At 37.3% G+C, this 13,942-nt stretch overlaps 1 pseudogene; it reads right to left on the bottom strand.

Moving 5' to 3' along the window:
* Positions 1–8,131: 8,131 nt before the first annotated feature.
* LOC111389536 lies at positions 8,132–12,557 on the bottom strand (annotated as a pseudogene).
* Between the last annotated feature and the right edge of the window lie 1,385 nt (positions 12,558–13,942).

Below are 13,942 nucleotides of genomic sequence, written 5' to 3'. Positions count from 1 at the left end.
AAAAAAAAACGATAGGGGGAATGAGATAAGCGAGACAAATAGTTCACAAATCCTCCAAACTTGCTTCAACATGCATAGAGAACACCTTGGCGTGCACTTATCAAAATATGACAAAGAGGGTAGTATAAAGAGAATGCCAAGGTGAAAAATTGGAAATTTAGGCCAAAATAAGCACATTTGAAAAAAATTGGACCTATGACCGAGTGCGCATGTTCGGCCTCGAACATCGTCGAAAAATATCGAAATTTCCTTGGGCAAGCTCCGGGCATATGAGATTATTCAATGAGATCTACCATATATTCAAATTTCAAAGCGAATGGACGTCATTTGGTATGTCATAAAAAGGAGTAAAGTAGGGGACGTAGGGTGCCGTGACCTAGCCATGTGCTTATGCGTTGCAAGTTGGATGTGATGTGATACATGGTCTTTCAGGTGGTTGTGAATGTGGTATCATGCAAATGTCAAGAAAACATGCTCAAGAACGTTGAAGGAAGGCAAAATAACAAGTTACACACAAACGGAGGTCCAAACAACCAAAATAAATCAAGTAACTTGATGATTAAGTGTGCATGTTCGCCCCTGGACATCATCGAGAAAATTTGAAGTTTTCTCAAGCAACTGCAAGCATATGAAAGTATGTAGTGTGGAGTGACACATATTCAATTTTCAAGCTCATTGGACGTCGTACGGGTACTTAACGCAAGGGACGAAGTGGGTACGATGAGGTGACGTGAACCTAACACGTGCCTTAATGTGTGTGGTTCGTATGCGAGTGTTTCGAGCTTAATTTCGATGGCATTTAGGCATCACATATATGAGAATGCGCATATTCAAAAGATCTAATGCGGAATTGCGCAAAATGTACTAAAAATTTCAGGTAGGCAATTCATCAACATGTAGCATGCAAGCTTTATAAACCCTATAAAATACCAATTCGATAATGTCCCTCCTATTCACAACACAATCCAAATGCAAAATGTACAAAATCATCTACTACCTATTGCCCAAACTCCACAAACAAGCTCAAAATATGCTTATTTCGTTACGAAACAAATTGAAAGAAAGTTATTGAGAAGAAGGAAAGAGAGATTACCTTGAAGTCGTAATGGAAGTGAGAAGTAATGAAGTAGCACGCCAATGGGAGGAGAATGACCGTGTAATGTATGTGAGAGGCGTGTGTGAAGGTGGTTGTGTGATGGCTAAGGGAATAAGGGAAAATGGGGGAGGGAAATGGTCCGGTCATGGTTTTAACCCATGACCGAACTCTACTATGCGGCCGCATAGTAATGGATTTTGCCCCCTTTTAACTTTCGGTAGGTGTCTATGCGATCGCATAGACAAATTTTTTTTATTTGAAAAAGAAAACTTTCTGAAAAGCATAATGATATTTCCCTCATAATTTTTTATCTAGAAATGCGTGAACCCTACTCCCAAACACCCAAAATCATTTCAAACTTACTGACCATGTGTATAATGCCTAGAAAAATTATGGGAACGATAATCTGATCCTTAGAACATGCATGTATGAACGATGACCTAGAGAAATGCAAATGCGAAAATAAAAATAATTCTAAAAGTAATGTGAAAAGTAAGCTAATAGAAGGATACAATGGGTTACCTCCCACACAGTGCTAGATTATAGTCGATAGCTCGACTTTACCGTATTGCGTCATTCTGGTGGTCTAAAATGAACGGTAAACTTTTCTTTTGAAAAATCGCCACCCCAATAGTGCTTCAAACGCTGTCTATTAACCTTGAATGTCCCCTTGCTGTTGTGAGTGATCTCAACTACCCCATGTGGAAAAACCTGTGTAATAGTATATGGACCAGACCATTTCGATCACAGCTTTCCTGAAAAACAGCTTAAGCCTAGAGTTGTAGAGTAGCACTTTTTGCCCCACCGTAAATTCACGCCTCTGAATGAGCATATCATGCCATTTCTTGGTGCGCTCTTTGTAGATTCTTGAATTCTCGTAGGCTTCCATTCTGAGTTCATCCAGCTCATTAAGTTGTAGAAGACGTTTTTCACCTGCAGCCTTCAAATCCAAATTCAATTTCTTCATTGCCCAGTAAGCATGATGTTCTATCTCAAGAGGTAAGTGGCATGCTTTCCCGAAAACCAATCAATATGGTGACATTCCTATAGGGGTCTTGAATATAGTCCTATAGGCCCACAAGGCGTCGTCCAGTTTCTTAGACCAATCCTTTCATGACGAGCTTACTGTGACTTCGAGTATTCGCTTCAATTGTCTTTGGACACTTCGGCCTGTTCGCTGGTTTGGGAATGATATACAGTGGCTACATGATGTTTAACGCCATATTTAGCCAACAATTGTCCAAACTGGCGATTGCAGAAATGTTTGCCCCCGTCACTGATTATAGCCCTCCGTGTTCCAAAGCGGGTAAAAATATGTTTCTTTAGAAACTCAATCACCACCTTCCCATCATTGGTAGGTAGTGCAACGGCCTCTACCCACTTCGATACGTAATCCACAGCCACTAATATGTACTGATTAGAGAAGGATGGGGGAAATGGCCCAATGAAGTCGATCCCCCAGACGTCGAATAGTTCCACCTCCAGGATACTGTTCAAAGGCATTTCATTTCTCCTGGATATATTACCAGTGCGTTAACATAGGTCACACCTCTTCACGAATTCAAAAGCATCCTTAAATAGTATAGGCCAATAAAAACCTGATTGAAAGATCTTCCCCGCTGTTTTCGAAGCATCAAAATGCCCTACATATGTAGATGAATGACAATGTTCTAATATCAAAGACACTTTTTCCTTAGGTACGCAGCGACGAACAATTTGATCAGCCCCCCGCCCGTATAGAATGGGATCCTCCCAAAAATAATATTTCAATTCAGAGAAAAATTTCTTCTTCTGGTGACTGGAGTAATTAGGCGGCATGATAGATATGGTTAAGTAGTTAACTATATCCGCATAACAGGGTGCCTCCACTATACCAAAAATCTGTTCATTTGGGAAGACTTCATTGTTTTCCACTGTCTCTGTCTGTTCTGTGGCCTCGATTCGAGATAAGTGGTCCGCCACCACGTTTTCACTATCCTTCTTATCCCTGATTTCTAAGTCAAACTTTTGAAGAAACAGTATCCAACAAATGAGACATGGCTTTGCATCCTTCTTTTCCATTAAGTACCTGATGGCAGCGTGATCTGTGTAAACTATGACCTTTGACCTCACAAGATATGATCGAAATTTGTCAAAGGTGTAGACAACGGCTAGGAGCTCTTTCTCTGTAGTGGCATAATTCAATTGAGCGTCGTTCAAGATCTTACTTGCATAGTAAATCACGAGAAATATCTTATTTCTTTATTGTCCCAAGACGGCCCTAATAGCAAAATCACTGGCGTCACACATTAATTCAAATGGCAGATTCTAATCTGATGTGAGGATCACGGGTGCTGAAATCAACTTCTCCTTCAAGGTGTTAAAAGCCAACAGACACTCATCCGTGAACTCAAATGTGGATTCTTTCATCAACAAATAGCACAATGGTTTATTAATCTTTGAGAAATCCTTGATGAACCTTCTGTAGAAATCGGCATGCACGAGAAAACTACAAACACCTTTCACTGATATAGGTGGTGGTAATTTCTCGATCACCTGAATCTTTGCTTTGTCCACTTCAATACCCTTTGTTGAGATTCTGTATCCTAGCACGACGCCTTCCTGTACCATAAAGTGGCATTTCTCCCAATTCAATACCAAGTTACTCTTCATACACCGTTGTAGCACAAGACTCAAACGCTCCAAGCACTCATCAAACGAAGACCCGAACACTGAGAAGTCGTCCATGAATACCTCGATGAATTTCTCAATCATATCTGAGAAGATAGCCATCATGCAGCGCTGAAAAGTTGCAGGAGCGTTGCATAAACCAAACGGTATGCAAAGGTACCGTAGTTGTCTTCTCCTGATCGTCAGGTGCTACTGGAATCTGATTATACCTGGAATACCCATCCAAAAAATAGTAATGTGAATGCTCTACTAGTCTCTCCAACATCTGATCAATGAACGCTAGTGGGAAGTGATCCTTTCGAGTAGCAGCATTTAGTTTATGATAATTGATGCAAACTCTCCATCCAGTCACTGTCCGTGTAGGAATCAACTCATTTTTCTCGTTTTCTATCACTGTGATACACCCTTTCTTGGGAACAACTTGTACTGCACTGATCCATGCACTATCTGATATTGGATAGATGATGCCTGCATCGAGCAACTTCAATACCTCAGCCCTAACCACTTCCTTCATGTGTGGATTCAATCTCCGCTGTCCATCAATGCTTGGTTTGAATTTTTCCTCTATGAGAATTTTGTGCAAGCATAGCGACGGGTTGATCCCCTTGATATCTGCAATTGACCATCCAATGGTTGTTTTATTCTCCCTTAGCACCCAAAGTAGTTTCTCTTCCTCCACCTCACTAACAGTACTTGAAATAATAACCGGAAGTGTAGATGATTTCCCCAGGTAAGCATATCGAAGGTGTGGTGACAGTTGTTTGAGTTCCAATTTGGGAGGTTGCTGAATAGATGACACTGACTTTGTAGTCCTAGTTCCTAGCTCTTCGAAGTAACATCTGTGCATGTATGGCATATTAGTTTCCAAAATTCGTGCACATGTTTCAATCTCATTCGAATCAGTGTGAGTGGATTGAGAATATGTAATGCATGCCTCGTATGCATCGGAAGGATGATGTAGCTGGAATGTATCTTGAATTATTCTGTCAATTACATCGATCTGGAAACAGCTGTCTGACTCAGTAGGGAATTTCATTGCCTTGAACACGTTGAACAAGACTTGTTCTTCGCCAAGCTTCAATATAAGCTGCCCTTTCTGAACATCAACAATCACTCTTCCAGTAGATAGGAAAGGTCGCCCCAATATATGTGGAACATCCTTATCTTCCTCCATATCCAAGATAAGAAAATCGGCTGGAAATATGAACTTCTCCACTTTTACCAATACGTCTTCAATGATCCCTCTTGGATGTATAAGGGATCGATCTGCTAACTGTAATGTAACTATTGTGGCTTTAGCTTCTCCCAAGCCGAGTTTCTTGAAAATAGAGAGAGGCATTAAATTAATACTTGCACCTAAGTCACACAACGCTTTATCAAAAATGACAATTCCCAATAGTGAAGGTACAGTAAAACTCCCTGGATCCTTTAGTTTTGGAGGCAACTTTTTCTGGATTCTGGCGCTGCATTCCTCAATTAGCATCACTGTTTCATGTTCTTCTATCTTTCGCTTGTTGGAGAGAATATCCTTCAGAAATTTTGCATAACTCAGCATCTGAAGAAGTACTTCAGCAAATTTGATGTTGATGTGTAGTTTCTTGAAGACTTCAAGAAACTTACTATATTGCTGATCCAATTTGTGCTTTTTCAACCTCTGCGGGAATGGAATAGGAGGCTGATGAGGGTTGATAGGAATGGTAGCTGTACCCCGTGATGTATTGAAATTCTTCTTGACCACATCCCTTGTTGTTTGTTCGATCTGTTCTACAATTTCGTCATCTGAGATTGCTGCTGATTCCTTGTTAGCTACCGATCTTTTTACATGTATCTCTGGTAGTTGTACTCCACTTCTAGTTGTTATAGCTTTTGCGTGCTCCTTAGGGTTGATTTCAGTGTTGCTAGGCTGATTCCTGGTGCTCTACCCGTCATAGAGATTGCCATTTGGCCCATTTGTGCCTCCAAATTTTTGACGGCTGCAGTTTGATCTTGAAGAGTTGCATCTGTCTTTCGCATAAACTGGTTGTTGGCTTCAATATACTAATTGGTTGTTACCATGAACTTTTCAAACATCTCTTTCAATGGTGGCTTTTTATCCTGCTGCTGATATTGACCTTGTGTCTGTTTTGATTCTGATTGCTCCACGAGAAGTTTGGGTGTTTTCTCCAGCCCTGATTGAAGGTTTCCGAATGTCGATTGTTCTGTTGGCGTTGACCCCATTGCACAAAATCTGCATGTTCGACCCCCTGTGCAAGATTTGGATAATTAAAAGTATTGTGGTTTGCTCCACATTCTTCATAACTTGGCTTTTTGACTTGTTTAGCAGTGGCAGTTTGTGAAATGCTTTCAACCTTATGGAACAAAGAGTCTATCTTTACAGACAGTGCTAAATAAGTATCTACTTCATAAACCTCCAGCGATCTCTTCTGAACTACTCAATCTGTGGACGACATGGCTAAAGTTGTAACCATTTTCTCAAATGGCTCCCATGCTCCGTCAATTGTTCTTGTGGAGATAGACCCGTTAGATGATGAATCCACCATGCTCTTAAAGGATGGAAGTAGTCCAGTGTAGAAAAATCGGATCTGTGTCTTCTTGTCAAAGCCATGTTGCGGGCACTTCCTTAACATATTTTTGAAATGATTCCATGCCTCTTCAAATAATTCGGACTCACATTGGTTAAATATAGAGATATCATGCCGCATTTTGGCTACCTTAGCTAGTGAGAAGAATTTGGTGCAAAATTTGTGGGCTAGCTCGTTCCAAGTGGTGATACTTGCGACGGGAAGTGAATCCAGCCATTCAAGTGCTTTATCCCGCAAGGTGTGTGGAAACAACCGTAGTCTTATAGCATCGTCCGAGATATCTTGATACCTAAAGTGTTGGCACATATCTAGAAATCGGGATATGTGTGTATGCGGATTTTCACTAGCCATCCTGTGGTATTATGCCCATTCTGAAAGAGTTGAATCACATTTGTTTTCAGCTGGAAATTTGGTTGCCCAAATGGAGGATATACAATGATAGATTGACTTTGGGCCACCAACAAAGCCATGAAGTCCCCGAGTACTGTATTCCCATCATCTTCAACTGCCATGCCTTCGTTAAGTGGAATTACCGGTCGATTTTGCTCGTTAGCCATTTGTTGTGCTGCTCTTACTTCTCTTTGCCTATGACGGAATGTGCGTTTGATCTCTGGCTCTATGGGAACTAAATCTTGATCAGGTGCTCCTTGTATACAAGCTCTGAGATTGTAAAATCAACACAAAATTAAATTGAAGTAATAACAAACTAAACCTAGTAAGCTAACTATTACTAATCTAGATAAGTTCGAATTAGTGTCACAAAAGATAAAATTAAAACTAAATTTCAATCCCCGGCAACAGCGTTAAAAACTTGTTCAAGAAATTATTTATTCCGATTTAAAATCCACCGCAAGTGTACGGTTCGTTAACAAGTAGTAAAATGGACTATGAGTCCAAGTATCGATCCCACGAGGATTGAATTAGTTCAAATTAATCTAGTACGACCTTAACCGAAACACGACAACCAAATTGAGGTTTTGTACTTTAACTAACAAAATGTAACCATTGATGCAATTATGAATGAAGAATTATACCAAGTGCAAAATAACTTGGATGCAATTTAACTAGAATTTTATGGAATTAATGGATGTACTAGCGCACTAGGATCACAAATCCCCCAACAATACCCGTCCAATTGTCAATTATGCAAATTTGACGCACAATTCCACAAAAGATGAATCGATATTCCTATTTTAATTTAACAATCTCTCTCGAGCAATGCCAAATCTATCCCAATATATGATTCGACTATATTTCTTTGACGAATACTAACATACTGACATACATTATAAATTCACGAATATCCAATGATTCACACAAGGCATAAAGGTATATTTCTATCTCCTATCGGACCCTATGATGATTTATACTATGTCGAACCTATTTTCCTTCTTTCGAATGCATAAAACAGGCCACCACAATCATATAATTACGTACACAATAATCATATAAAAATAAAAATGAAATAAATCAATCAAATCCAGAACTTGTGTTCAAATACATCAAAAATCCAAAACAACAATTAAACGTAGTATTACAAGGTTCATCGATCTCCTAGCAGTGATAAATCTAGCCTAACATGCTAAAAAGAACAAAACATAAAAACATTTGTAGAAACAAAATCACTCGAATCAATCTTCAATCCGATCTTCACTTGGCGCGATATTGTTCTCTTGTTCTATTCTTCGTTTCTCCTTCAAAATCTCCCAAAAACATGTAAAAATGGAGTCCCCCACGTTCTGGTCGAGTTTTTGTATTTATAGGATCCTAGAAATATTGTTTCCATAAAAATTTCGAAAGAAACAGGAAACTAAATTTTTCCTCGATAGCTGCTCTATACGGTCGCATAGAGTAAAATTTTGGGGTATCTTTGTTCTCAGTATGCTACTATGCGACCACATAGAGGATAGTACTATGCGGTCGCATAGTACTTTCTACTATGACGGATGTGCATTTTGGTCCTCCCACTTGCATCCTTCACTTCTTGGCATCCTCGCTTCATTCTTTTCATTTCATCAACCCACGATATCGTCAATTGGTAATTGGCCAAATCGATTTCTAGATTTGTCCATCGGATCAACTTTTGGATATTTGCACTTTTGGTCGCTGACCTTTCACTTTGCGTCACTTTTGTCTTTTTTCGTGTCTTTTCTCCTGAATTTTACCATGTTCATCGTTGTTCCCTACAATTCACAAATGTATGAGATTAAGTCATAATTCAATCATTTTGCTCATTTTTAAGTCATGTTTGTGACCAAAATAAGTGTGCAAAAACACACTTATCAATGAACCCTATTAAGGTTGTCTAAAAACCATCCGCTTCTCCCTCGTCCACCACTCGCCTTCTCAATGGTAGATATAAGACAGCTGTTAAGGAAGCTCCCAATGCCGAAAATACTAGAGTAGAGAGCAAGACCAGTGCTTCTCAATCCACTTGGTACCTGTTATAAACAAGCCTCCACGATTAAGTTCCAGGCAAGAGACAAAGAATACACAGATTTAAGTAGATAAAAAAATATGAGAAATTTACATTTTAACACTACCTTATCATAAAAGAACTCTTGCAGGCCAACATAGGCGAACACTTCTGCTATTCCGAACAACAAATATTGAGGTATTAACCACCATATGCTCATGGGAACTATAGCCTCTAGCATATTGACGAGGCCATATTTTTGAGCAGTTTCAAGATGCTTCATCTCGAAAACAGCAACAATAACCATAGAAAGTGGAGAGAAAACCAGCCCAGTTCCAATTCTTTGAAGCATCATTATGCCTGATGGCTTCCCAGTTATAGCTCGTGCAAAAGGAACCAGAATGCGATCATAAATAGGAATTAAGATAACAGTTGAGAGGCTGATGAAAACTAGTAATGAAGCAGCTGGCACTTTAAAGTTTGGACCAATGGATTCGTCCATTGTAACTTCTTGCTCGGTGAATAAAGTGAATACTTGAGCATACACAATGGCGAATACTAAACATGTTGCCCATATTGGAAAGAGCCTGGGAATTCCCTTGTCCTCTCCAACTTTATTGGTACTACAAAAATCTTGGTCCAAACTACGGGGTGAAAGGGACTCTTTATCGAGCAACCTGCCAAAGAAGGAAAACGGAGAAAATAAGTCAAGAAATGTGTTATCTCTAGTGGACAAACTACTTAAGATAGTTGTTTCCCTTACTTGAATTCAGCTACTGATGTGCTAATACTCTGATTTCTGAATGTGTTACAAAACGCCAACCCAATTTTCACAGACAAGCTATTGTCATAACCTTTACTGTTAAACCTGTAAGTTTTTGTTCCAAGCAAAAATACTATCAATGCTAAGATCATGACGATGCAGGGTATTCCACACCCGAGACACCATCAAAGATTGTCTTCAATGTAGTTCAAAATCGAGATTGTTACAGTATTGATTGCAACTATCGTGAAATACCACCAGTGGAAGAATGAACTCTTGGCTTTTAACTCTTCGGGATTCCGAGAATCAAACTGATCAGCCCCAAATGCCTGAATGCAAGGCTTGTGTCCGCCTTGCACTATAGCAACCAGATACAACGACAAGTAGAAGATTATAATTTGGAGCCAGGAAGAACATGATTCCTTGGCATTGGCAGCATTTTGAGTGTAACACAGTAGAAAGAAGGCAAAATAGCTGAAATGGTCAAGAGGCGAAGTCCCTATCACCGTTTGAGCCCAAAGTAAAAGTCATTATGATTCCTGTACAATTCAGTTTATGGACTCGTTAATATTAAGAAAGAAAAACAAGTTAAGATTGTTATGGATTAAAACTACTGATTGAGAGCGTTACACAAAACAGAAAAGCAGTAGTACAAAAATGCACAATTGAATGGGTTCATTTTTATTCGAGGACTACCCTAATTTCCCAAGTTGAATGATTTCACGAAATTAATTATCTACTTAAATTTCCATAACAGAGAAATAAATTAAGGAGGAGAAGAAGAATTACTAACCAAAATTTATAGCGCAGAAGCAATTATAATAGTGCGGCATCGACCTATATATGAGTCAGCCACAAAAGCCCCCAAAAGTGGCAAAAGCGATGCCGTTCCATACCACACATTCAGGCTGGCAGCCCCATTTGCAGTTGATTGGCCCAATGGGCCAGTCAAGTATGTTATCAGATTCAAAGTTATCCCATAAAAGGCAAATCTCTCTGCCACTTCAACAGCTAACCAAAAAAAGATAATTAAAATAAAAATAAATTCTCAAATTCTAAAAGAAAAAACTGGTAGCAAGTGTTCGATAAATATAATATTTGACAAGTTAAATTGAATAAGATATCAAGATGTATACTCAAATCTCACAACAACGGCTCAGGCATTCCGACCAATGGCTAGGAGGTCATCTTCACTCTTTACCTTCCACCTAAGTCATGTAATAGAGGATCCAATTTGTTACTTTACAAAAGCCATACACATGCAATGCAAGACTAAATTGATGCTAAGCTCTTGTGATACTATGTAACATTAATCGAATCTAAAAAACGCATAACAAATAATATTTGGTTAAAAAAGATATTAAGTTCTAAGTTGAGGACGTATAAATTATGTAATCCAAAATTCACAAAATTGTGCGTCCCACAATTTATAAATTAATATAAGTTGGGATTTCTCAACTTATTTAACTTCATAAGCTAGTTGTTAGGATTCTAGATTGAATTATGATACATGTACAAACAGAAAATATGGGGTAAAATGATAAAACAATTAGCGGACGTGAAATTCAGTTTATTGTCCTTTTTTTGGATTTGTTTTGTGGATGAGAAACACTGAAACCCAACCCATTTCCCAGCTAAAAGTCCCGTTCGTCTTCCCCAAAAGCTCACCGGTCCAAGATTGTCTTCTCTGATAGATGAACACAACTGATTATCTAGTCGATTTATCCTCAGGTCGTACATTAGCATTAATCATCACACAATTTGTGGGACCCTTCTCAAAAGTTAAATGTCATTTTTAAGAGTTGCACTTCATGCTTAGAAAGTATTTTGCCAGACAAATTACAGACCACACACAATATATGGGGTGGGTGAGTATATTGTTTCAATATAAAATTCACATGGGACTCACCCGAGTTTTCTGGATTTGTTTTGTGGGATAAATTTTGTACGAACAAATTTTTCCCATTTTTAATTGTTCTTTTGCAAAACATGATCATAAACCAATGCCACCAGTGACGTGCCAACTCCCACCTACGGCCTACTGCCTTCCAAAAATAAAAAATTAGAGGACGGAGGAAAAAAAAAAACAAAAGAAAGAGCAGTGCTCTAAAAATGATAAAACATGACGAAGTAAGGAGGTCGAGCTTCGTCTTAAGCGTAAGACAACGTTATTCTTATTTCAATATTATTTTGATTTTTAAATTAATCTAAAAATTATTTAGTTAAGAGAAGGCATAAAAAGCACGACTAGGAGCCAAAAAAAAAAAAAAAAAAAAAAGAAAGAAAGAAAGAAAGGTCAGACTAGGCGTTTTTGCACCCACTTTGTGCCTAGGCAGCACTTAGACGCTACTTTTCAGAACACTAAAAAAGTATAATTAACTCTCAATTTAAAAACTCCACCGAGTATTTTAGTAGGGAGAAAAATGATGTTGTTTTGCTTCGAGCTTAAAAGATTACCTATAAGTAATATTTTACGATAAGAAAGTCATATTTTAAGATAAGAAAGTCAATTTTGCTATATGTACCGTTTGATTGACATTGTGTGAGGTGGCTAACATTTCTGTCCTTGATTTTAATAACATTTAAAATAATCAATATCACGGATGTTATAATACACAGTTTCATCAAAGATGATACCAAATAATACAAAAATAGCACAATTCTAAGAAGGTAATCATAAAACATAAATAAACTCTTTATCAAAAATAAGAAAAAGTAAGTTAATCAACATGTTTAGTCGAGCTTAAAGGGATATTTATTTATTTATTTCTATGTTTAGCCAAGCAAGAAGAGTGGTGAAGGATGGAGATCAGTATCTAATGAATTGAAGAAAAAAATAAGTTTTAAATGCAATCTGACGAGAACTTCAAAGAAGAGGAGTTGTTTACCCATGATGAGAAATGCTGATCTCCATCTACCGGAATTGAATCGATTGGATGGAAGGCCCTTGTAATCTACACAATCTTGAACACTAGCGTTTGAATTCAGCAATTGAATTTCTTCATCAGAAATGTCTGTAGAGATAGCCATATATCTATTTCTTATTTCAAAATGAAATTGGACAACCTTTAAGTGAAAGAGAGAGAGAATTTGCCTTCAAATAATAATTCATAAGTGTGATGTAAAGTCATCTCGCGATATCATTGGTCCACGTGCTATAGTCGTAGAGAACCGCCTAACTTTAGTGCTTGTTTGGTAGAAATTTTGTTAATTGATTTTTTGATCGTTAGAGATAAAGTGAGTCCTAATTGTGAGAGAAGAATTAAAAAATGATGGCCGAAATAGTGAAATAACGATAAAAAAAATTGATTTTAATTGAATTTTAAACTGTACCAAACATGCTCTTAAATTTGTTGATGCCAAACACAATATGAAAAGACGACTACATAACTCCAACCTTTTACATCACCTCTTTTAAAATTAAATTTTTTTCGCTTTCAGAATTAGAGGAAAAATCGAAGATATTTGAAAGATTTCAAATTTAAATGAAAATGAGTTGGAGACTAATGAAAAATATTTGATACGAGTTGATTTCACTAATAGTATTTAAATTGATCTCTGAAGTATTTTCCTCTATATTGCTCATCGGTTCACATGTTGTCACTCAATTGCTAAAATTGAAGTATAATTTGACGTTGTGTCTGAAAAAAATCTTCCAACATAAGTGGCCACTTTTATTGCGGGAGGGACAGAGATTCGTGAATCACAATTTCAGTGCAATGGCAGAGAACTTAATTACATGTGTACTTAACAGGTTTCACGTTAAGTTAAATTATAAATAGGCGACGAGTAGGGTAAGAAAAATATATAGTATTGGTTAACAAATTTCATTACTATTTTGCATCATGTTAATTATATTATGGACATTTTTAAAAATGTTCAATTTTAAGGGTATGAGTTGAAAAATGTCCACTCATTTGAATTTGAAATTTAGTACCAAGAATCTACATTTTGAAATTGTATTCTTAACATTTTAAATATCGTTCTCGACATTTGATTTTTTTATCAATTTATCACGAATTTTAAAAAGTGACTTCCATGAGAAGTTACATTAAAATAATGTTTCTCGATATTTAAACACCGTTTCATTTGTCTAGAATGACATTTCATTTTGAATATAACAATTCTCTACATTTAAAAATGTCGTTCTTGACATGACATTTCTGAATTAAGGAAAAACATAACATTTATTGTGATTTGACATGTATACTTTTTTGAAATAAATATTACAGATTACGTGTCAAAATTTTATTGGCCAATAACAATATTGCAAAAAGTCCATTTTTTTTGTTATTTTGGTCTAAATCCTTCCAAATTAGACATTTTTGGAATAGTGGACATTTTTGCAAATGACAAAATGAACATTTTGTGAAATTTACCCTTTTATTATTCTCAGCATCCAAACAATACCAAAT

This window comes from Olea europaea, unplaced genomic scaffold (genome assembly GCF_002742605.1).
Source record: "Olea europaea var. sylvestris unplaced genomic scaffold, O_europaea_v1 scaffold6, whole genome shotgun sequence".
NCBI classification, from domain to species: domain Eukaryota; kingdom Viridiplantae; phylum Streptophyta; class Magnoliopsida; order Lamiales; family Oleaceae; genus Olea; species Olea europaea.
Note: the sequence above shows the minus strand (reverse complement) of the source record. Positions and strands in the feature narration are given on the sequence as shown.